The sequence below is a fragment of the Mytilus californianus genome, unplaced genomic scaffold (genome assembly GCF_021869535.1).
Source record: "Mytilus californianus isolate M0D057914Y unplaced genomic scaffold, xbMytCali1.0.p SCAF_5, whole genome shotgun sequence".
NCBI classification, from domain to species: Eukaryota; Metazoa; Mollusca; class Bivalvia; order Mytilida; family Mytilidae; genus Mytilus; species Mytilus californianus.
Genome location: NW_026262701.1, coordinates 118400789 through 118427588, shown reverse-complemented (window position 1 = coordinate 118427588; position 26800 = coordinate 118400789). Strand labels below are relative to the sequence as shown.

The 26800-nt window shown below is 32.4% G+C and overlaps 1 protein-coding gene across 3 annotated transcripts in view; it reads right to left on the bottom strand.

The window, feature by feature from the left end:
• LOC127700850 (deoxynucleoside triphosphate triphosphohydrolase SAMHD1-like) overlaps positions 1-26800 on the bottom strand; it is a 148294-nt gene that overhangs the window by 98484 nt on the left and 23010 nt on the right. The window lies entirely within an intron of this gene.

The window sequence follows — 26800 nt, the reverse complement described above, 5'->3', positions numbered from 1 at the left end:
ACGAAATGCTGATACATATTATCGAGTCCGTGCATCGTAAATTGTTTATTTTGACTTTTTATTATTTGGATATACGTTTTAGTATGTTATAAATTAAATATGAGAATTTGAGTCAAATCGGTGAACATAAATTTGTCAGCTTATGCCCCATTAATCAAACATACCAATGAATAGTATAATATTATATATTTTTTTCACTTCATGATTTATATACCCTGTAAAAAAAGTTTAGCATCATATATCTCATTAAAAAAACCTTTTAAAATGACAATTTACAAAGTTGTGGAAAAAATTTTTAATCAATTGTTTTGTTGATTATGAATTGCGTCTTTTGTTTGTTTTTCTTGTTTCGATAGTTTGTTATTTGTTATGTTTAGAAGAATAATGAATTTTTGAATATAATATTAAAATTTTTTTGATGCTAAACTTTTTAACCCGGTATATATCCTAAAATTGATTGTTTTTAATGATGAATTAGAAAAGAAAATGGATATTAATTCGAGATATAAAATATCTACGGGTGAGTGTTTTGTTGCTGTTCTAAGTCTCAAAGTCATAGTGAGTGATTCAATTTTAGCAAAAAATTGCTTCTGAATGGTTTGAATTTTATATGGTAAATTACTGAATTATCGGCAAACTTTATTACGGTAGAACGGAATCGTGTCGTTTACCCTCCTTAAAAGTTTCTTTTATCCCATATTCTTCTCCTTCTTATTGGATATACATTCTTGTTCCTGATAAAAAAAAGTAGGAAGACAGACGTATATATACGGATCATCTGAAAGTTAGAGGCGCTAGCCTGTATATGTACGTTAAATTTTGACTTTTATATACCGGTAAAACGGACTGGACAGATTACTTGTAATAAATGTCTTTGTCTGTCTGCTATTAAGGATTCCTATAATTACTGAAAGAAAGACATAGTCTAAGTATTTAGGACCTCCTAAAATCTACGTTGAATTCGAATGATCGTAAACACGGATTAAAATCCTTTTCAAGCATTGCATAATCACGAATTTTTATTCCTTTTGAGGAGTTTGCACAGAATATAAGAAACAATATTGTCATTTTGAAAAGAAAGGGGAAATAACTGAAAGCATTACATCTACTACATTGTAACCACTTTCTCCGCAACAAATACTCAACTTCATAACATAGTTCCGGGATGAAGTCCCGGCATATAAAATAAGACTGTAGGCTTCATTTTTCAGACTAATTCAGGTAATGGCTTCTACATAAATCAAGCATTTAGTTTTCTCCTTTGAATCGTTTTACATTTGTCATTTCGGGGCTTTTTATAGCTGACTATGCGGTATAGCTGACTAAGCGGTATGGATTTTACTCATTGTTGAAGGTAGTACGGTGACCTATAGTTGTAAACTTCTATGTCATTTGTCTTCATGGACAATGTACTATTTGTTTTTTTGATTACATTATTTGACAAAATTTGTATCGAAATTTGACCTAGTGTAGAGATAAAGTGCACACAGTTAAATGATTAAATGTAAGAGCTTATCGACCCTTTACCAGCCGATCTGTAGCGATAGAGTTATCGAACTTATTTTGGCTTGTATAGCGGCGTATGGTATTTGTATACGCCTTGCAAACGAATATGAGGGTATATAAGATCAACCTGTCTAAACGACTGTCTGTTTAGAACTGTTGAGTATTCAAAAATTATGATGTGAGCAAAGAATAAAAAAATAAAAAAAAAAAAACATTGTGTCATATTTGAACAGAAAGGAATGAAACAACTGACAACATTGCAAATAGATACTACCCCTTTTCATAAAACACTTATTTTCTATTTATTCCATATTTTCGGGGTAACTAAGAGTAACAGCATAAAAAGTAAAAATACAGGCTAAATGTGTTTATACTTATCCAGATTAAGGTATAACCTGAAAAGGACAATACGGTCTTAATGGTGTTTTTGTTCAATGTGTTGTATTTTTACATGTCTTGCAAACAATTTGGAGATATATAGGACATATCCTATCCAAACGACTGCATGTTCAAAGGGTGATTATTTCATGTTTATATATGTAAATATATGATTTTAACAGTTTGCCTCCTCAGATTACAAGAAACAATGTTTCGTTTTGAAAAGGAAGAAAACACAATCGAAAGCATCGCAGCTACCCTTTTTTCACTGCAACATACATTTCTTTTATAAAATATTGCACCGAGATAAGAATATTGACATGAGAAATTGCCAGACCAATTTAGATGAAGAAGATATAATCTAAATAAGTATAGCATAGTCCTATCGTTATATGATTTAGTTTTTTTTTTAAATAATACGTGTCGTAAACAAAGTTCTGAGTTCAAAACAATTATCCTCTCCACGCGACTGTCCGTTTAAAATGTAAAAAATATTTGAGAGTAGTATCCACAGAGATGAATATTAAAAAGTTTTGTTTTGATTACAGACTTAATTTGTCTGATTGAGTTGTAATCTCATTACGTGTTCATTAGTTTTAGTGTATATCTATATAGTGAGTCGTCTCTTTGGGGCCGAGGGTTTGGCGGGGGCGGAGAAATTGGATTTTTATAGTTTTGAAAAAACAGCTGTTTATCGAATTTCCGTCAAATGAATACTCACTCTTATTTTCAGAGTATTGAAATAGAGTAGAACATAACGCTATATTAAGAAACAGCTATTTAGTCTGTTATGTATTTCCGAGAGAAAATATTTGTCCTGCATATTTCGAATAAAAGTATTTTTTTTCGTCAAACTAAAACTGCAAGCTACCTAAAATGAGCAATTTTCTAATAAGAGCCTGAATAGCTCAGATGTCAAAAATATATTTTGCATTGAGGATCATTTTACAGTTTCGACCAATTTTTTATTATTGTTATCGAAAAAGTGTACGAAAATGTTAATATGAGTTAAAAAAAAAATAACAGTCATACACTTATATGCTTGATTTATTGTTTTATGAAATATATCACTCAAGGATATATTATATTACTTTTCGATAAAGACTTGACCAGTGAGTGAGTGAATCGGCAAAAAAGATACCCTTCCGTACAATACTATTTCTAATAAAAAGAAAGAAGATTTTATTTTCTCAACTTGAACATGTTAGACTGGGACAATAATCCTTTCTTCACATCATCAGGCAGTGTTATACAACCATTGAAATTTTCACGAACTATCTGTCCAGTCGTTTAAGTGAAAGTTGCGCTTACAAAGCACACCGGTAGATAAGCCGCCGGACAGACAGATTAATTCGTGTATATACACATCAAACTTTGTTTGCGGAAGTACAACTATTTCTTCTCGTTTAATGATACAAAAATAAAATTAGTTTCGATATTCAAAACTGCAAGATTGTTGAAGGACATACGATTACAATTGGGTTTCGTCTATTTATAAATATTTATTATATAGTTGATGTAATCTTTGATTTGCATTTTTGTATTGAAATATGCATTTTGTTTTTTTATAATAGCTATACGTCTTTAAAGCTGTGCATTCAATATTTACATATTGTATTTTCTAGATAAAGAGTAAATACGTTTCCGTTTACGAGTAATACGTTGCAGTTGTCTCCTTTTACATTAAATACAAATTTTTAATAAATTTTCCCTTTACATATCAGGATTAATTCAATATTTGTTCATTTAATTTCAATTATCATAGTTATACTCATCCAAAATATGTGTTGCTTAACTATATATCCTATCAAAAGACCTACAGTAAAATATTTTGCTTTGTTGAAAAATATTTTAGAAAATTCCGGGTTAAGGGTAATTCATGGATAAGTGTATGACTAACGTCTCGTTTTTTTCTAAAAGAGTTCATTGGACGACACCAAGACCATGATGATAAAATTTTCCGTATCAACTTCAAATATAATACATGACGTCAACTTGATAATTATTTATGAGCTTTTTCAAACTTCAGCCCTACTTTATGTAAGGAAAGGGTTTCTATGGGTGCAAATATACAAGAATCGCATCAGTATATATCTTAGATAATGAACATGGGCCATGGAAAATAGTTTTACTCTGAACGTTTTCATTGGAAGTAGAGCAGTAAAAAAGTAAGTCCCTTATCAAATGGCAAAATCAATAGCTCAAACACATCAAACGAATGGACAAAAACTGTCATAATGTTTCTCAATAACAACCCTGAGCTGCTCTGTTAAATATGGCATGGCAGTTGACTCTATTGAAGTTTTTCGGCAGAAAAACAGAAAACTCATATTAAATCATTTTATATCTTTAAATGGCAGTATAGAAATTTCTTAAGTAAGTACAAAATTTCGACAAGCTGTCGTCTCTTTCAGATTGACAAGTTATATATGATGGTCACTTGCCAAAGGCAAGTTCTTTAAATAAGACGTTTGTCGAATCCTGCACAATGCCAATTATGAGTTTTTTGCTTCTTACTAGTATCTGGAAAGGCAAGATGACCGTCAACGTGGAACACAGTTTAACATAGAACAATAGGTCAAAGACAAAGAAATAGCTCAAAATACATCTGAGGGAGACAACTAATACATGAAATCATAGATCATAACACTGTCAAACATGCTAACACAAATGTAACAATAACTATCGACACTGATCGGTGTCTACACTTGTATTAAGCAAATCAAACCAAGACTTACCTGTACACACGATATTAAAAGACATGCATAATTAATTAAAGCGCGCGATGACAGTGAACTGAAAACATATTCGCGTTGGTAAATGGCCATTTCAATGCCTTCATTATGTTTATCTGAACGTATTCATCTCAAAGATGTGAGATTTTCTGTCTGTAAATAAGTCAATTTTAATGTAGAATGTGCATATCTTTTTGAATGATCTGAATGTTAACGTACTTTAAAACCTGGCGAAAAATACAGTATGAATGGATGCGGTCGAAGATTGTTTCGAAAGTTTCCCTTAGTAAATGTTTACTATTGAAAAGTAAAAAGCGATGTATCAAGAATACTTTAATTGTAATATTGTTATAAAATAGTATGTGTGTGTGTGTTTTTTTTTATCGCAGATATCTATATTTAAAAGCATCCCCTGCTGTACATCACAAATTATTGAAACGTAATTTCGAAAATTACAAATGACAATTTTATCCATTCAGAGAACAGATCAGATACAAACCCCACGCTGGTATCATAGTTTAGAATCCTGAGATCAATGGCGGGCAATTCCAGCTTATCCCTTCAACCGACTACGTCGGAAAAAAGAATGAATTCCGGAGATTGCCATTTACCATCCGCTGTTTAGATATCAAAACGCATGTACAAATAGCGACGATAATGAACAGATCACAACATAAAGTAAGTTTGAAATACAAATATTAATATTTCACGAACATATCTTATTACAACTGTACATCCAGAATCATTTGCTTGCCTCTTTAGTTTATAAAAACAACCAATCGATCTGAAAACTATGGAAACCAATACAGGTGGTTTAATAGAAATTAATCAAATTGATCGATAAAACACTCTAACGAATAGGAATATGTTCAATTTAGTCAAAAAAGATATTATTAAAAATCTAGTGCTATGAAATGTTTTTGTTTTATTGTCTTCTCAAAGTTCGTTTTGATACTCCGGTACATGCAAGTTTTGACACCAATTCTGTCTTTTTCGGTTGATTAGAGCACAACACTTTTTTTAAAGGACTTTGATTTTTGTAGTTTTTGATGTAAACATACTGAGTTTTTGTCATGAATGGATACCGCATATCCTTCCTTTTCTGTTTGATCCACATGTTAACAAAGAATGGGATATTAAAATCTATTCATTTCAAAGAATTTTCAATACATATATTGATTTATACACATTTAATTTCAATGCACAATGGCAAAAGTCTGAATCTTTTAATTTCAATCTTCGTAGATGTATACGCAGCAACAATTACAATAATGCCTCAAGTAACAGCTTAGTTATTTGGTGGGATTCAGTGTTGTTCAGTCTCTAGTTTTCTATGTTGCGTTTTGAGTACTGTTGTTTGGATTTTTTTTTTGTCATGGCGTCCTCCGTTTATTTCGACTTATGAGCTTGAATGTCCCTTTGGTATCTTTTGCCTCTCTTTTATTGATGATCACAGCTGCGGTTGTTATTGGCAAATTAAAAGAATAGCAAAGAAATCTGACTAATACTGTCAAAAATTATCCGTCACTGCAAAATACATCAAAACATTTATAGTATTATTAGCCTTCCTTGTATGTGTTATCCAAATACATCAAAATAAACAACATAAGAGACTTGATCAATTTGTAAGCAAAACTATTTAGAATGAAAAACGGTATCTCGATTTGACGTATAAGCGGTTTGAGCCATATATACAAGGCAGATTTTATGTTAAGTCGAAAATAAACTGACAACGTAATGGCAAAAAACGATCAAAAGAAATAAAAAAGTATTAAAAAACACCATAGAGTAGGTAGTTTCATAAGTTCTTAGAAGCCCGCCTTTGTCGCTGATAAAATTGATTATAAAAGTTAAGAAAGGGTTTCGGTGTGCTTGGAGGATTCAGCAATATAACGTTGTTAGTAAGGACGATTATGTAATTTAGGTATCCAATACAGTGACGGAAGATCCAGTTCTTCATTTTTGGTGTAAATCCAAAGAACAAAGAACAGACCTATAATTATTCAGAATTTCGTCTTATGTAAGTTTCGTGGAGGTATATGTTGAGTTTCCAAGTGAATTGTCAATACCTAATTCATTTATCAAGCAAACAAGTTATGGCTGGAAATGAAAGATTTGACGAAAAACATGTAATTTAGAATTACCCATTTCGGCAAAAGCTGTGAATTTTGGAGATGTTGAATCTGACTATTAAACAAATAACAATATTTTTCTCTTTAATTCATTTATATACATATAAACTAAACGGTAACGACCCTTGCTCTGTTGTTGGTATTGGAAGTATAACACAAGCATACAAAATAGATAAACTGAAAACTGTTTGCAAATTCTCCTGCAGCAAGTGAGAAGATGGACACAAGTTAAAGTGGAGTAACTCTTTTTTTATTATTATGATAAATAGTTTGTTGGATGCACTATACATGAAGGACAGTAATAAAATGCACGTAAAAATATTATATAACAACATCAATGTAAAGAGGTCATTGTCAACATATAACACATTTACATCTCCCCCTGTTTTCCATTAGCCTGATCAATTTGTGACCTAACCAAACTTCCTCTCTCTCACGTGTAGTGTCATAAAGCATGTATAGATATTCATTTGTAATGCTAGTGTATTAATTAAGGATGAGTTTTTATATATAGATCAATTCTGAGGTGAAATTAAGAAAATAAAAAATGCAAAAAAAACTACCCACTCGACACCGCCAGCCAATGCCCCCCCCCCCCCTCCATTTCACCCGACATAAATATGCCATAAGCCGGTTTTGGACTTTGTCCAGTAGCAAAAATTCGCTCAATCAATCATAACGGGTTCCATCAAATTTGTGTTGTTTATTTGTTACTTTGAAATACATGTTTAAACGTAACGAAATGTTTGACTATAACATTCAGAATACGATAGTAAATAAATATGTTATCGATGTTCTCTATATTTGCAGCCAACATGAGAAAATAGCAGGAACTCCTAACGGAGCGAGACATTTACCTCTATAATATCGATATACAAATCAATATAAACATACACACGAAGTCCAACTGCGGGGGGTCACATGAATTCCAAAAGAAGCATGACTCGAAATCTTTCTATCAAAATTGATATTTGAATGTTACTTTGTCCAATCTTACATAGATTGTGAAAATATATTAAGATACTAATGTCCATGTACAAACACCGCAATTGAAATACATCATTTGAATAACAGTAGCTGAGGCAGACTAAAACTTCCTATTAAACATTGCATATAACGTGTCACTGTAAATAAAGGCAACAGTAGTATACCGCTGTTCAAAAGTCATAAATCGATTGAGAGAATACAAATCCGGGTTACAAACTAAAACCGAGGGAAACACATCAACTATAAGAGTAAAACAACGAAACAATAGAAACACTGAAGTGCAACAAAAAACAAACGACAATGCAACATACATAGAAACGAACTATTAGATAACAACTGTAACATACAATTCGATGCTGCACTACTGTTTTTTTTATGGTGTTCTACTCCCGATAGTGGCATTTGAATTTAATTTGGATTTGTATGTCGGATGATGCATTCAACGCAGGAGACGCTTACCAGATCAGCGCAACCGATGGCTCTCCTTTTTGAGTTTACGCCATCAACTCGATAAGTTTGTTACCTTGATTTGAATCTTTATAATATATTTTTCTTTTATCTATGACACTTCATAATTAAATATTTTATTTAGATAACTGAAACTGAAGATAAAACGTTCATATTTCAACTTCAACTAAACAATTTTCATGAATATGATACATGCAAGTAATTGCCGTGAGCTGCGTCGGATATAAACCGAAATTATGCAAATGAATTTAAAATCTATATCTATTATCCTAATTTGGGTCGAAAAAATCTCTATGCAAAGTCTGTAAATGTTTTAAAATTTTGTAGTTATGAGAATCCTACAAAACAAATTCATTTTCTTTTTCGTATTTAAATGTTCCAAAATCAATCATAGTCTTATATATGTACATGTATATGTGAAACTTACATATTTCTATCCGATGCCTCTCTTTTCAAACAAATCATTCTCAAACCAGAGAAGTACAGTGACTAGTTAAGGATTCTTTAGTTTTTCATAGTTTTATTTTTTTTATGATTTACTTACGATTTCCTTCAGACATGTAACCTTCTTTTTCTGTTTGGATGGTCTAAATTGCTTTAATGGGCACTGTATAGTTGATTATTTCCTCTAACTGATTGATTGAGTAATACAATTTTAAACAGTAGGCGTCATTAAATATATCACGACAAGGTCAAATCAGATTATTTAATCAATTCAAATAAATGTGATATCACAGATATAAATAGCACATAATGAACAATAAATGCATATTAAAATTGAGAATGGAAACGAGAAATGTGTCAAAGAGACAATTACCCGACCAAAGAGCAGAAAACAGCCCAAGGCCAACAATTGGTCTTCAACACAGCGAGACAGTACCGCACCCGGTGGCTGGTTTTAGCTGGTCGTTAAACAAAATCGTATACTAGTTCAGCGAAAATTGACACCACAATCCGAAACATATAAATGAACTAAATTTTTTGGAAAAACACATACAAGATTAAATAAGACCAAAGATTCCTGACTTGCTTGAATGGCTTTATCGATCCATTTAATTTAATCACTGGGTTTTATTTAGTTGTTTGTGTACAGTGCCAATATAAAACAAGTTAAGTCAGGTGAATATTAAATATAAATTAAATATTTATTGACTTGTCATGTGTTCACTAACACAACCAACCGTTGTATTCTCAGTATTGATTTGAACGGATGTGGAAGAAGATACCGGTTTGTAAATAACGTTGTAATAGATATGGGAACAGTACTATATCGTATAATTCATATGAATTGAACAAACGACTTTTATTCACTTAGAAAAATCCATTTCATAACTTGAAATATTTAAAAATTTAGAGAAACATTAATATAACTTTTTTCTTCACTGAAAAATGTAGCATGTCTTTCTAAAAATCGAAATTAAAAGGAAAAACAAAACTTAAGAAACGTTAGAAAAAAACCAAAACCAACAAATACCTTTGTCATGACGACATGATGCGATAGTTATGTTTTGTAATTTTCTGATATTCAAAATGAGATATAAAATTGCATTTCTCTAAAATCAAAGTCTATAAATATCGCATTTACCCAAGAGATTTAAACGATAGTATGGTGTATTTTAGAAAAAAAAGTGTTTAAATTATCAAAACCTAGAGATAGTTCGAAATATGATTAGTGTTTGTTTATGAAGAGGAATCTTTAATGCATCAACATATTTCTACAAACACAATGGAACAAAGGAAGTGTTCCTCCCCGACCCTTCCTTTGACGAAAACTAATCCCTTATAGTCAGGTAAAATGATTTATTGAAACAAGTTTTATTATAGTAATGTTAGATATTCAACTTACTGACCAAGAAATCTAACCCCAGGATTAATTAAAAAAGTTTGACGTCCATAAAACCTGACAAAATCAAATGCTCGATGTCTAAACCAACGTTCAGACTAGAAAACAACTGTTATATTCCTCACTTGCCACAGACATTTTCTGAAGAAAATTGTTATTAATAGCTAGCTAAACCTCCGATTTGAATGACAGATGTATTATCCTCCCATATATTGACAAAAATGTGTGAGCAACCCAAACAAACATAATAGGTTAATTTGACAATAATTGGGATCCAGCTGCCAAACTAAATTAAACAATCCAAACAAGTATACAATAAGATATAACAAAGATGTCAACAAAAACAGTGGACTATGAAAACGGTCTATAGTACAGTATAATACATTGCATATTCACACTTTCACAAATTACGTAAAATAACCATTCAAAGGTACACAAAATGAAATTAACACTATAAAGAGTTCATGCACTAATAGCACGCTTTTGGGTCCACCTGCATCAGCTATGCCTTTCGCCACAATATCCGAAAGCCTGATATGCAAAAATATCGGGCGACGGCAATAGTAGTGTTAACGAACTGGACATATTAGTACAAAGACTAATAAATGGAAAACCGCAAAAGAATATACAATGATACGCAAAGTTAGTACATAGAATCTTTAACTCAAGAAATTGACACTGAATGATTTACAAATAGGCCGTGTTACTTTCCGGCGAACTTTGGAGAGACAGAACGAGATGTTCTCTAACATAACCCTGGCTCATTATTTGTTTGCTCAGACAAGATTTATGACACCAAATATATTTTACTACGTGTGTCTATTTCAATTTTGATTTCCTAGAAAGGAAAACTATTTTTAAACCAATTCATTTCGGAAGAATAATTACCATATCATATAAGATTTCTATATAAGAAGGATGGAAAAGAATTTTTCATGTCAATTGAAATATTTCCCTTCAAATTTGATTTCAAGAAATTAAAAGTAATAATGAAAATCAGTTGTTTAATTAATATATACAATATCCTATAATAATTCCTCTAAAGCATTACTCATTAATGAGATTGTGAATCAGGTGGCCCGAGAACACAGTTATTTCGTAGTGCATTTATTTTAGAAAATAAATTCAAATTAAAAAAATTGCACCTGCTCTAACTCAAAAAGATTTTTACAGTGTAGTGTACTACTATTGATACAAATAATATCAAAATTATAGAAACTTCTACCAGCTCTAACTCAAAATATTGACTATTCTGTGTTAAGGGGGGCTAAAATTCAGTTTGACAGCTTCAGACATTCTAATTTTTGACCTTTTTTAACTGGACCAAATCACTACTTAACATAAAGATTCAGCACCCAAATTTTTTTAACATGTAATTTCATCCCCTTACTTAATATTTCATGCATAAAATATCAAGAAATAAATTGGTAAAGTGTATCCAAAAAAAATGCAAGTTATACACTGTTCATACTAGGGACTATATTCGTAGACAACGAAAACCAAAGGACGATAACTGTGTCCTTGGACCAGGTGTCTGTCTCACTTCTGTCTGGTTTAATACATTAATTGGTAGACCCGTTTTCTTATTTTTCCCTTTTTTTTGTCCATTTTATTGTATTCTTAGTACAAATTATGTCATTTCGATGACGGAAATGTTTTTAATTCAATATTTTAACGACTAATGAAAACATTGCCGTAATGTCTCAAATCAATATTCTTTATATTATAGCATAACTATCATTTTGTATTTTGTTTAATACAATTTATTTTGTGAGTTTTTGTGTGCCCAATTGATTTCTGAAAATCGATTAAATTATTGTTAAAACAAACATTTTTCCCATTGCTTACAAGAATGAAACAGTGACTTCGAATACAAAGTTGTGTTAAGACTACGTTAAAATCCAATGTAACATATCACCTTTTAGGTCAATTAAGAGACTATAATTTTTAAAAACCGCATTTTATTCCACAGTATTTTATTTCCATTTAAATCGCAATCAATGACCAACAGTATAATCACTACACTCGTAACACTCGTACACAGAACATGAACAATTTATGAATGTAAAATACGGAATTCAGTCGAATCCGAAATCCGCATTGTTCTAGTAGTAATCAAATTAATACTAATAGACATTATATTTCTGGCTTATGAAAATTGCATTACACTATAGGAACACAAATAAGTACCAAGCATATAACAAAACTAATTTAGATTTACCTGAATTAACTGGAAATACACTTTATAAATTTCAGTCGTCCGAAGAGCACAAGCAGATATTTTATGATAGATTTTTAATTAACGAACACAGAATGACAAACAAATGTTAACACGTCTTATTGATTGAGCAGTTTAATGTATTTCAATACAGACAAAATCGATAAAACACATGCTCTTGTGCAAAAGACTTCATATGAAAATTTAAATGATTAATGGTTTACAGGTTTTTTTCTCTAATGACGATGCTTTTTGTCTTGTCGATTTCTCTAAACCCGAGTTCATTAACATTACGTGGCACTGACAATTAGCCGTATTGAAAATGTAATACTCGTTCATGTGCATATAGTATTGTATGCTTAATAAATGCCGTAAACAAAATGTTACATTTGCAAATAAAAGACAGATGTTAACATATGTTGTACAAAATTTTGTATATATAATTGTATTTTATATTCATTTATTTTATATTTGTATAAATTTTACCTTATGATAAATATATTAGAGCAATTCTCCTACGGTTGTGGCCTGTTATCAATTTTTGCATGAAGATATATTTCTTGTATCACACTACACGGAGTGTGATACGGAAAAGGATACTTACAATGCGCTAATTTGATTGGCTTATAAATCATTATGGGACAATATAGCGACACTTACATTAGTTATTCTTTAGGTCAATGGTGACTTTTAAATTTTAAGACGATATACGTTTCGTCCATGATTTTTTCTATAATATACAAAACACACTCTTTTCACCTGAAAATATCTTTTTGTCAAATTTTATTACACTCTGGTAACGATAATTGGATCATACTCGTCTTCTGTGAAACAGATATTCTTTAACGGTCAACCAAATCGTGATATCGAATTCAAATATTAAAACATTGCCAAGATGTTATAAATATCTTTTTGTTAATATTGAAATCAAATAATTCTTTAATCCTTTATCTCGAATACTAAGAATAGTTATGATAGAGAATATGGCGATTGATAATTTATATTATACGAATGGGGCTTCAGTGAAGTTTGTAACCCGGATTTGTTTTCGCTTAATCGATTTATGACTATTGAACAGCGGTATACTACTGTTGCCTTTATTATACACCATGTTCAATGTCTAAAGTATTTGATGGGACAGAAAAAGTAAACTATAACGAAAATACCAAACTCCAAGTTGAATTCAAAAAGTCGAAGTCCATTAAAACTGACAAAATCAAACGTTATCAACCAACGGAACAAGTGAAAAACAACTGCCATATTCCTGACTTGGTTAAGACATTTTCCGAAAAAATGTTGGAGTTGAACCTGGTTTTAAAGCTACATAAATCCTCCCACTTGTATGTCAATTGTTTATAGTCCGTTATATTGATAAAATTAGGTGAGCAACCCAAACAGAAATTACAGGTGAACATAGTTAATATGACAATAATCTGAATATAGCAGTTAAACATACATCACAGATATACAACACATCTGACTAAAAAAATACAAACACACATACAAAAATATCTAACAAAGACGCAAACAAAAAGGTTTTGGTAGGTGATAGTAAATTAAATTAAAAAAGACGCCTATTAAAACGTTTTCGTAGTTGATAGTACATATCTTATAGAGAATACACGTTCTTTGTAAAGTACAAATTCAGTAATATATAAATACAAGGGTAAACCAAATGTATATAACATCGTAAAAACCTCTTGAGTCCGAATCGCACCTCAGGACCAACATGCACTAGGAACGCCTTCTGTAAAAAAATGTCAATAGTGGGATGCATAAATACTAAGTCGAGTCTAACGTCATATTTTTGCTAAGAAACCGATGACGTTTTACAAAATCTGATTAGCTGCAAACTTTTGAATATCGTATGAGTTGAGAAAAATATACTCCCTTTGCCATTTAATTTAATATTTTGCTGCTAAGGTATGAAAAAATTATAATTTCAAAATTGAAATCGTCTCGTTTGTCATAGATTCTGGTCCTTAAATGAACACTGTTTGTCAAAAGTCGAAAAGTAGTTTTCACAAAAACACACTCACATGGCGTTTAAGAAACTGTATCTTCATTTAAACCGATATTAATGTAATACGTATTTAAATAATCAATACCTAAAGATAAGTCGAAACAAGAGCAGTTTACTATCTTTTAAATTAAAATTGATTATTTAAGGTAACAGATATTTACTTACCAAAACGATGTACATTAAGATGACAGTTGTTTACCGATGTTTAAATCTCGTAAATCGGTTAGGAACAAAAACATCAAGGTAACACAGAAAATCTGAGGGAATCGCATGAACTCCAAAGTAGCTAGACTTGGTGCGTCGGCAGATTGAGCGTCCACTGCTATGCATGCATGCACCATCAACATGTAAATAAACAACCCAGTCAAAATGGCACAATCAGAAAAAGGACAGAATCAGTACAATTACGGATCAGACGACTTTACAGATATCTAAAGATCAAAGACCGCGAAAACAGGAAATTAGTGAGTTGCGACTGCGACACGTCGTATCAATTAACACATGCGTAATGGTGACCGTTAATAAAGCAACAAGCGATTAAGCGAAAACAAATCCTGGTTACAAACTAAAACCAAGGGAAACACATCAACTATAAGAGGAAAACAACTGAACAACAGAAACACTGAACTGCTACAAAAACAAACGCCAACATACATAGAAACGGACTAGTTTATACCAACTACCATATTCCTGACTTGGAACAGGACATTTTAAGAAAAAATGGTGGGTTGAACCTGGTTTTATGGCTAGCCAAACCTCCCGCAATGTTAAAAATACCACTAAAATGACAAAAGTTACGTGACAGCAATACAGTACAAATAAACGCTAGAACACTCAGAACAGAAAAATACATAAATAAATAATATAATAGTACATTACAACATGTAAACCACAGAATAACAACGGACACCTCCCATGAATTTAAGACAGTATACCAGTACACCACAAACGAAGTATAAACTGCGCGTCACACAAAACTTATGCTGTCGATTTCAATAACATTAACGATACCAATGTTTCAGCACCAGATGCTCATTTCGACAACAAATGTCTCTTCAGTGATGCTTGAGGCCAAAATATTTTAAAACCCAAAACTTGAGGAACTTATAAACCGAAAAGGACAAAAATATCGCCAAAACCGGGCAAGGAATCAGACCTTTGCTTGATTGAGATATATTCCTTAATCTAAAATAATGTCCCAAATTTTGTAACAGAAGATTTAAATAACACAATATCCGTATTGTCAATGCCAGTACCGAAGTACTGGCTACTGGGCTGGAGATACCAGTGGGGACTAACAGTAGCAAAGGTATAGACCCAGTGGGTACCAAGTTTTCTGCACCAGATGCAATAAATGTCTCCTAAGTCATGCTCGAGGCCAAAACATTTGAAAAACCAAATATTATTGAAAAATAATGAAGAGCTCAATCGTTCTGTCTTATTACGCGGTAGAAACAGTTTGTGTGTGAAGAGAACACCCTGTTGACAAAGCCCGCAAAATACGAACATGAACTGAGATATGCAAACGCCGTTCGATGAGACAGAGGGTATGTTACTGCTGAGAAATGAGTAATTGGGAGCTAGAAAGTTGAAATCATCATGTTTTTCATTAGTTTTAGTTTAAAGTCATCCATCAGATTCAATAACAAGAAAAATATCAAGACATGAAGCTAACATTTTGCTTTCTGTTCTATCGTTTATAGCAATAACAACAAAACGGTTTCTGCGATATGTTATGTAACCACTTTTTGAAATGTGGGTTATTGAGTGACAGAACATCATCAATACATCAGAAAGCGAAGTAAAAAAAACTTTGCAAGATGCTTTTTCGTTTTGTCTATTCGAAGGTCCTGTATGAATTCTGCTTCATGTGAGTATAAAAACCAAGTCGGCTAGTAATGGTTCACAATTGGTACACAGTGGAATACCGACTTTCCGCTGAAATAACAAAACTCTCAAATTCGAACTTTTTAAAGCAAAGGACGTATAACAACGTTATACGTAACGTAAGGAGAGGTATGACCAAAGGGAAATTTATCCTGATGGACGATGTGTAACGCTAAATTACAGCTGGTGGAGGTTTTCCTTAGACGAAACGTGCATCTTACGTACACAATTTTAATCCTGGTATCTATGATGAGTTTATTTACAGCCATATTGGGTCGATGCCACTGCTAGTGGAGGTTTTTTTCCCGTGGGTATCACCAGCCCAGAATAGTCATTGATATGGTCATGATTATAAAACAAATTGTTTACAATACTTTGAATTTAAAGAAATATTAAGGATTTCTACCACAGGAATAGATACATGTGTAACCATATAAAAAGAAGATGTGGTATGATTGCCAATGAGACAACTCTTCACAAGAGACCAAATGACACAGAAATTAACAACTTTAGGTCACCGAACGGCCTTCAACAAGGAGCAAAGCCCATACCGCATAGTCAGCTATAAGAGGCCCGAAATGACAAATGTAAAACAATTCTAACGAGAAAACTAACGGACTAATTTGTGTACAAAAAAATGAACGAAAAACAAATTTTTAACACATAAACAAACGACAACCACTGAATTACATACAGGCTTCTGACTTAGGACAGGCACATACATACAGAATATAGTTATAGCTATTTTCTGCAAACCCTTTCAGAATATGTGGTCCTCACTACTCTTTAAGTTCGTCTGGCGTTTATAATTTTAATCCTGATGTCTATGATGAGTTTATTTACAAACACTTGGTCGATGCCACTGCTTGTAGCGGTTTTCTCCCCAAGGGTATCACCAGTCCAGTAGTCCGCACTCTTGTGTGTGGTCATGAATTATCATTGATATGGTCATAATCATTAGATTACTGTTTACAACACTTTGAATTTTACGAAATACGAATGATTTTCTACCCAAGGAATAGATTACCTAAGCGAAGTCTTTTGTAGTCGAAACGCGCGTCTGGCGTCCACAATTTTTAAAGCCAAAACTATGCAAACAGAAAGGGTGAAGAGATGATTAAAATACATTTCGGTTTATAAAGAGTGATCTTTAATTCATCTTCCTGTTTCTATATTTCGTAGCACAAAACACAGTATTAGAAGTTTTCATCACAGCCCTTTCTATGAAGAAAATTAGTTCCTAATATCCAGTGAACTGAATAAAGTGATATTGAAGTAGGTTATAGATATATTAAACTAAAAATATCTAATTACGTTTTTCTATTATCGATTTTGATTTCCTTAAAAGGAATGTGATCATTTAAAAATGTAAACAAAGATAACTATATCTGAAGAAATATCATCCTTTTAATGTTTTTTGTAAAGATAAGAATATAAGAGGTAATGTTATTGGTTTTTGTATGTTACCAAAGGGATATATTTCTCTTAAAATTTGGTTTAAGGCACGTAATAATGACAATCATCGTAATGCATTTCTCTTTGACAATAAATTCAAATTAAAAACAAATCGCACCGGTGATATCTCAAAAAGATTTTTTACAGTGTAGTGTACTACTTTTTTGACAAATTATATCAACATTATAAAAAAGTCAAAATATGGACAAGTGTGTGTTAAAGGAGTCTTTAATTCAGTTTGACAGCTTCAGACATACTAATGTTTTACTTTTTTTTAACTTGACCAATTCACTACCTTACCTACAAATTCATAACTCAAATGTTTTCTAACATCTGATTTCTTTCCTCTACTTAATACTTTATGCATACAATATGAAGAAATAAATTTGAAAGGTGTATGAAAAAAAGGACGATAACTGTGTCCTCAGACCAGATGGCTGTTTAAGTAGTTTACTATTACATAGGAATATATATATTGCATTAAATGCACGGTTCTTGATTTAAAATGGTCTTTATTGTTTTATGAATGATTGCTTCAATTTGATCGAAGTGTGTTGTGCATCAGTTTCGTAAGAGTATAAAGTAGCAATCAGGAATGTGGTGAACTCGAAGAAGATTTTTCAAATATGAAAATCTAATGATCATTAGAGAAACATATTCTTGCATATTTACTCGTGGATAATCGGATTTCGCTCGGACTTTCTAATTTTGATAATTTAACTATGGCGGTTAAATAAATCTGATAATCCGCTGGTATCAAGGTAAATAAATCCAACGTAGAAACCAGGATTAAAATCTCTATTTATCTTTTAAAATATATTTCTTAAGACATATATCGAATACAAAGGAATGATACCAATATAGTAGTTCGCGCGATTAGCTATTCATATTTTTACGAATTTGAGCTTAAATTAACTGCGTAAATATTTTGTTTCCTTCTAAGGGAAAAGTTATTTTCAATCCTCGAAAATTGGAACCCACGAAAAAAACTTAATTCACAGTATATTTTCAAATCTTTCAAGTTTGAAAACACTATTACTGTACGGGTAACCGATACGATATGTTCGTTTATCAACGAATGTCATTACTTAGTGACAAGAAACATTTCAGGACTATGTCAGTTGTTGTCCATTCGTTTGATGTGTTTGAGCTTTTGATTTTGCCATTTGATTACGGACTTTCCGTTTTGAATTTTCCTCGGAGTTATATTATATAGTTATTTTACTTTTTCTTTGACTATAAATTTACGCATGTCTTACCCCTTCCAGAAACATTATGATTGAGACTAAATTCGCATCACGGGGAATCAATGCATAGTAACATTTATATCGTGGTTTGTACGTTCAATAGGAATTTTCGAGATTTGAACATCCATAAACATTAACTTTATTTTCACAAGTAAAGACATGTATTTTTGCAACATCCCAGAGTTTAACAACATTGTCGTTTTAAATCACCATGTCCTATCACGATACAAAAAGTAGCAAAAATATATTTAAAATTCAACGCCTTATTCATGCCAGTCGACTGCAATTCAGTTAGGTACAAACAGTTCTATTTCAGACTTTTCAGTATCGTAGTGAAGGCTAGTGGATAAGATGTGCGAATGTTTTATCTGATTTTCTTCATGTGTTTATTTTTTTAAACATTACCAATAAATTATATGTAATTTTCTGAAGTTATTTCTGGTTGGATTTCAATCGACTTGGTACCAATGGAAGAAAAATTATCACATATTTATTTGTTTCTATGGTTATATTTATCCTTGAAGAGTTCTCTTTTACTGATGATTTTTATAAACACAATTATTTTTTTATCCTGAAATTTGCTATATATTTTAACCAAATTAGTTTACAAAATATTATAATAGATGTTCACAGCAGTAGAAAACAAAACAATTGAAGACAGAATTATGACCAAATACACAAATATACCTATAATGGTTTGCTTTTACAAATTGTGACTTGGAAGGAGAGTTGTCTCATTGGCACTCATACCACATCTTCTTATATCTATATTCAGACAGTTTTGTGTCTTTCAACAATGATTTGGTAAAATCCGCCAATAAATGCCCTCAAAATATCTTTTTGGAAAACTGTTATGATATGAAATATTTGGCAAAAAATTGTAGGTGGCAAATACGTATTGCATAATACTTTACAATATTCTCTTGCAATTAAAAAAAGAACTTTTTGTAATTGGTCTTGCCTGTTGGCTTTGACATTATAAAAGAGGAAAGACTTACCAGACGAAAATTAATCATCAACTAATAAAACACGTAAATTGTATAAACTCAACAGTATTTTCAAAAAATTATCTTTTAACTTTACATTCATCTCCTTGGTCCAAAAAGATGGAAATTTGTATAGAAACATTTTAATCAATCAATATATCATTATCAAAATGTTCTTCTGGTCACTTCCTTTATAAATGAATGCCGTTCACGTAGAAAAACAACTTGCTAAATGAATATAAAAAAATCGTCTGAAAGACGACGTCAAAAGAATTTGGCACTGGTGACGTCCAAATGTTATTACCTATTGGCAACGTCATAACGTTGATTTTTTTAAATCTGGCATCAAGAGGGTTAATACAGTGTTTAATTTGTAAATTATTTATGCGCACTTACCTTTAGAGAAAAACGTACAACTTAGTATTTTTTTTTCACAACGGCAAACCGACATGAACTTCATTTATGCCGATAATTATGAATTATAAATGTGCACAAAATTTATGCCCACGCAAAAAAGGAAATGAGTTATAAGGTCTAGTTTTCAACTTTTGCATCGAAACATAAAACACATGAACTATTAAGGTACATTCACACAAAAGGAGTAGGGACAATAAGCGCCAAAATTGGCCCCATTTTTCACGAAAAAAAGGTTTCTCCAAAGTCAGATGTTACCAACTAAAATAATCATTGAAAAGTGTAATTTAAGAAAACATGTTATTTTCAGCAAAAATCACGTTCCATGACGTCACAATGGAACCTAAAAAAACGCCATGATTTGTAAATATTGCTTAGAAAACATCGATTTTCAGTATATATTTTACGAGAATTCGTACCCTTCACAGGCCTGTGCCAAAATTTTCTTAAAACTATAAACAGAACTATAAAGAAACAAAACATGTTTGCGGAGGATATGAATTTTTTTGTCAAAAGCGATATCGTTTTCTTCTCGGAAAGGCCTTGAAAACTTATTGCCTTTTCAGATAACCAGTCTACTTGCAAAATACATTAACTTCCTTGTGATGCAAATATTTCCTGTAAAAAATGGAGAAAACCATAAATAAAATTTAAAAAAAAAATTAGAATCGCAATTTACATTAAGTCAATCGATTTGCGACACGTATAATTTTTAGTTTGGCTGATCACTCTATAAAACATGTTCATAGAAAAGTATTTGCGGAAATTTGAAACAGCCGGTTCAAACTTTTGAAGACATCTTTTAGGACAACCACAAAACGAAAGCGTCTGTAGTTACCAGTAATTTAGATCCGATCTACTTGGCTTAACGGTAAAGAGAGCAGCTGAAGGATTTATAATTTTGATTGCAACTCAAAAGGGTATGTTGATTATTTAATACTTATCAATTCATCTAAACAGAAATATGCGGGGTTCAGTATCTATTTAGAATATTATTCACTGCACAGTACATGTAAATGCAAGTACGTGTTTTCACGATCATTTTAGTTGAATCCAATGTATATAAAACCGTATGAATATTAAAATATGCAAATAAAAAATTGGTATATATAAGAAACGTCCTAATAAATAAAATTTAACGGTTCAATATTGGCGATGAAAAAGAAGAAAAAAAACTTTGAGTCCGAATTTTAAAATGTTAAAATACTTGGGAACTTTGGTGGATTTCTGTTTTATAACTTTATATTATAAAAACATTCATAAAAATAAACAATGAAAATACTGAACTAAAAATATCAAAATTTATTCTACAACTTGAAGTTCTAGACAAAAATAGTACAGTTTCTGAGGCGTCGTATGCTAAAGTCACTTTTCGAACGTTCTGTTGAATTTAAGTACCCGTTAAATAAGTGTTTGACGACAATTAACGACGGTTGACGTGATAGCCGTGAGGATATGGTATTTGATTTGGTAACATTTTTTTTGGTATAAATACTTTTTTTTTGTTATTGTCATAGCGTTTTAAACAATCATTTTGAATGCTACAATGTTTTTTTTTCTTTTAATTTAGTTATCCACTCTAGAGCAGTATATAATTTTAAATAGAGACATGATACTTCACCTGTATGTACTATAAAGGACTGCAATTCTACAGTTGACAATGTGGATATTTTATTTAAATATATTATTAATCATGGTTGAAATTGCAGGGCAGTGATTGCATTGCAATAACATCGTATTTGGTAGCTATGTACATTGTTTATATCTCCTGCGCCTCTATATCATAACGTTGTTCAAATTGACCAATCAGGATGCAGCATAGGTACCGTTGATATGTCTGGCATTTCATGTCAACCAATCAAGAACTAGTGAAATCATGTTTTGGTGCATCAACCAATGACTGAAAATATTAACTTTGCTGTGATATCGTACAATCAGTTAGCGAGATGACTGTGGAAGGTTCAAGCTCCAAAACCATGACAGACGTGGAACGGGTTTTAACTTGGGCAGATGCAAAAAAGCTTAGCGAGGCCACGGCAAATGCAGTAATAAGCCTAGGATTCGACTCTATGGCGCTTTTAGAAGGCGAAGATCTTCAGAAGACCAAAATACCGATTGGACAGCAGAAGCTACTCCTGAAGAGCATTAGGCAGTCATTCAAAACAGAAACTGAGAACGCGCCAAAAAGCAGTAATGGTGGACTTCCGGCATGTCCGACTATAGAAGATGCGTGCGCACCGGAAGTAACTTTCATTCAAGATGACGGAAACAATAACAAAAACAATCATACATCCGGATTGACAGACACGTGTGTTGGTAATGTTTTGAACCAATTGCAGCAGCAGCAATCAGCAGCAGGTGTCATAAATCAAGGTAGTGCTTGTTTTAATAACATTCAGTCCTGGCAGGACCCACAAATATTTATAAAATCATTAGACAATAACAAAAGTAACTCTAATTATTTAGACATTGTTGATTTCGTCATGTTATCAGGGGTTAACAGTGGTGATAGCGATGAACGGATTGTATCCGAATCGGGTTCAGGTCAGTTAATTTTAAAATCTGGACCTGCCAAACCTAAGCTAGAGTCATTAAATGTAAGCCAATGGTCAATGGCAAACTTGGCAATTTTATAAAAGTTATTAGAAGAGGGTCATCTAGCCCAGAATAACATACTGGACTACTTATCATATGCCACTCGTACATACCAGTTGTTTCTTTCTCATGATGTAACATCAGTTTTCTTTTATGATAGAGAGTATCGCAGGTTGCAATATTTACATAAGTTCAGATGGGGAACTGATGTACCACATATTCAAACTGTGTTTTTGAAATCAAAGGGTAGTAATTCTAACAGAGGGGTCTGCAGTAAACTCCTTCGTTGGGGAAATAGAAAAACAAAGATTTCAAACTTTAGATGAAGCATCAAAATTAGTTACTCCTAACTGTTATATAGCTAAAGTAGATTTGAAAACAGCTTATAGATCTGTGAACCTTAGCTCACAAAGTCAAGAAGTAACTGGTTTAAAATGGACCTTCCCTGATGGTACAGAATATACTTTTTATGATACAAAGCTCCCATTTGGATCAAAGTTTGCACCCCATATATTTCATAGGCTATCCCAGGCTGTCCGTCGTATGATGTCACGCAGAGGTTTTACTATCATCGCATACTTAGATGATTTTTTTATTTGTGAAACAACAAAGCAGCGTTGCATTCAAGCATTAAATATTTTGCTCGCCCTTCTTCGCAAGTTGGGATTTATGATAAATTGGTCAAAAGTGGTTGACCTCACCACTAAATTGACTTTCTTAGGCATAGAAATTGACTCTACTGCAATGGAGTTAAGGCTCCCAGGGGAAAAGCTTTCCCTACTTAAGCATGAATAGGCAGAATTTAGCAAGCGAAAAGGAGCATCAAAAAACCAATTGCAATCTATAGCAGGCAAACTTAATTGGGCATCAGCAGTGGTTCATGGCGGGAGAGTATTCTTTCGCAGAATTATTGACGCGATTACCCCTTTAAAGCATGATTGGCGTAAGGCAATTCTCCATGGCGAAATATGGCATGATATTGAATGGTGGAAAAAATTCTTAGAAATTTTTAATTGAAAGTCCCTCATTTTAGAAAAGATCCCCTTGTCATCATTATACACAGATGCATGTAAGGAGGGAGGCGGGGGTTTCTTTATATGTGACTGGTTTTATACGAATTGGGAAAATGATTTCCCTTTAGCGAAAAATCTCCATATCAATGAGCTTGAGACCCTTACAGTAGTCTTGGCAGCGCAAAGATGGGGGAAAGATTGGAAAAATAAAAGAGTTGTTGTATTCTCAGATAATATGACCACTGTTGCATGCTTGAATAAGTGCACTTCACGCAGCAAAATTTTGATGTCTTTCCTTAGGGGCTTGTTTTGGCTCTCTGCAACATATAATTTTCATATAACAGCCATCCATGTTCCAGGGAAAGAAAATATTATGGCAGACTTCATATCTAGGTTACATGAGCCTAATGCGTTTTACCAATTTATGAAATTCTATCTTCCCCAACCACTGTTTATAAGGCATTTGTAATCCCGTATGTCTAACCAAGCCCTATCCTATCTTTTATGTAGGCATTCCAAGTGCAGGACAGGTGCAGGAGTTGGATAGCCTAGTTTTGTTTTTCCAAAGCAGGATGTTTGCAAACTCGACAAAAAAGACATATATGTTGTATTTTAGAAGTAATAAATCCTTTTGCAGAGGTTTACTCATGGTCCCAATTAGCAAAGACAATTTGGCAAGATATATTGTTTTTCTAGCACAAAGGCTTTGTTATAACTCAGTTGTCAATTATTTAAATATTGTTCGCCTCCTGCATGAAGAGGCTGAGTTGCCTTACCGTATTGATACACATTTTGTCAAAGGTGTTTTAAAAGGGGTCAAAAGAGTTCTAGGGGCTGAAAAACGCCCAAAGTTGCCCATAACTCCTAAAATACTGTCTGGCATTTTTACCACTATAGACTTAAATGGAAGTTTGGATATAACTTTTTGGGCAGCTTGCTTAGTAGCCTTTTTTTTTCCTTTTTGTAGAAAATCAAACCTTTTTACACCATCTTTACAGGAATTTAATCCTGATCGGCATTTGAATAGGGCATTGGTTAAGTTTTCGAAGGAGGGGGCAACTTTAACACTCAGGAAAACAAAGACCATACAAAATAGGGAAAGAGCTCTAGAAGTACCTTTACCTATAATTCCAGGTTCCCCCTTCTGTCCCTGTCAAGCTTTGAAACTATCGTTTGATATATGCCCCTCCTCTCATAATTTGGTGTCAGCTTTTATGTTTTCCGCTAAATCCAAGTTAATGCCCCTTACATATAATGGATTTTTAACCAGATTAAAACAGTCTTTAAAATCTCTGGGATATGACAGTTCTAAGTACTCCGGGCACAGTTTTCGTTGAGGCGGGGCAACATTTGCATTAGAATGTGGCGTCCCTTCTGAAATTATTCAGTCACATGGGGATTGGAAGAGTGATGCATACAAAAATTATTTAGATCCTTCTTTCACTCACCGACAGACTGTTATGAATGTCTTTGCAAAAGCACTTCCCAAAATAGTATAAAATGGTTTTCTATTTGTAAAATTTTTTCAATATCATTGTAATCTTATTTTTTATTTTTCTATGTACAAATATATATATATATATACTATTCCCCTACCACTAAAAACAGGTTTGGATTTCTATTTTGGAGAACCACAGTTTTTATTACACAGCATTTATATTTTGTATTCATGCATTACTTACAATTTGTATTTGCCTTAATTCATTTAGCTATGTTCAATTATTGTATAATTGAAATAATTACTTGCATACTTAATAAACTGTGGTTAATTTTCCCAAACCTGTCTTTGTTTGAAATATAACCAACACTGCCTTATGTTCTATTTGGCCGCTGAATCCTTCGGGTGTATCCAAACTTGATTTGGGACGTTATATAAGTCATACCATATCAAGCGTTGGCAGGGAGGCTGAAAAGAGGCAGTGTTTAGCACCATTGGCAAAGGGGGGAAGGGTGGGTCCCTATTTTCATAACATACACTAGTAGCACGATTTCAGTCTGAAACGGTCATTTTGGTCTGATCATATCTTAATCGACTGGATTTACCGCTAGAGAAAAACGTCAAGACTTTTAAGAACTTTAAGACGCCGTTCCGATCGATAGTCTGATCAGGTAAATCAGTCCGTTAAGGCATGTCAAGATAAACAAGACTGAATCTTCTAGCAAGCTGTTAAGATCCGTTACGACGGTGTCAGACCAAAACAGACCATGGATACAAAATTACGTTAAGAGGTTGTCAGACCGTGTTCAGTCGTGTTCAGATTTTAATAATTTGGACACAAAACGGGTGAAACTTTCCCAGTGTGTATCAGGGGTTGCTCCCCTTTTAAGAATAAAATAAAAATTAGAAAGAAGACGGTTTATGTTAACTGAAAGTCTACCATGTCCAATTCATTAAATAAAAAAATAAACAATTTTAGTTCTTACTTTTTCCTATTTAATTATTTAACATTTTTGATATTAAAAAAAAATAAGTATTTTGGCTCAAAGTCATACTGCTGCACAAACCGCTGCGAATTGAGTTAAAAATCAACAAATTGCCGAAATAATATTTGTTTATTGAATATAAGCATCTGAAACTTTATATTTAATGGTTTACAAGTGATTGCAAATAAATGTTTATGCAATTACACACTGGTGCCGTGGTGAAAAATTTGTCAACTTGACGCAACAGATCATTTGTATACCCTTAAAAAATTACGGATGTCGGGATGGACACTTCAAGTGAAAACGTGATCTAAATATGTTTAATTAAATTTTGCCTACTTGATGTAACTTTTTAAAAAAAAATATTGTAAATGAATATGCATTATCATTTAACTTTTTATGTTTCCTATATAAATTTCATTTGAGTTATTGTAAATTTGAGGCAGGGAAAACTATTGAACGACAATATTGCCAATCTTGCACAGTGCA